Source organism: Alligator sinensis, unplaced genomic scaffold, assembly GCF_000455745.1.
Source record: "Alligator sinensis unplaced genomic scaffold, ASM45574v1 scaffold258_2, whole genome shotgun sequence".
NCBI classification, from domain to species: domain Eukaryota; kingdom Metazoa; phylum Chordata; order Crocodylia; family Alligatoridae; genus Alligator; species Alligator sinensis.
The window spans coordinates 493858-494141 of record NW_005842398.1 but is presented as its reverse complement, the minus strand read 5'-3'; positions in this window follow the sequence as shown (position 1 = coordinate 494141).

Below are 284 nucleotides of genomic sequence, written 5' to 3'. Positions count from 1 at the left end.
CCGCCCCGGATGCGGGTCCGAGCGGGGCCCCCCCCCGGCCTGCCCCTTTCCTCACCGCAGAGCCGGGGCAGGAGGCTGCGGGGCAATGCCGGCCCTGGGCGGGAGCAGGTCGCGCTCCTCGCACCCGAGCAGGAGCTGGGCAGTGCACTGCCTTTCTAGTGTCCCTTCATCCAGCTCCTTCCGTTTCCTGACACCGCCTGCCCGGCTGGGCTGGGCTGGGCCCCCGGGGGCATCGCGCGTGCTGGGCTCGCGGTGCCGATCGCCGCGGCTCCTTGTCCGCCTGA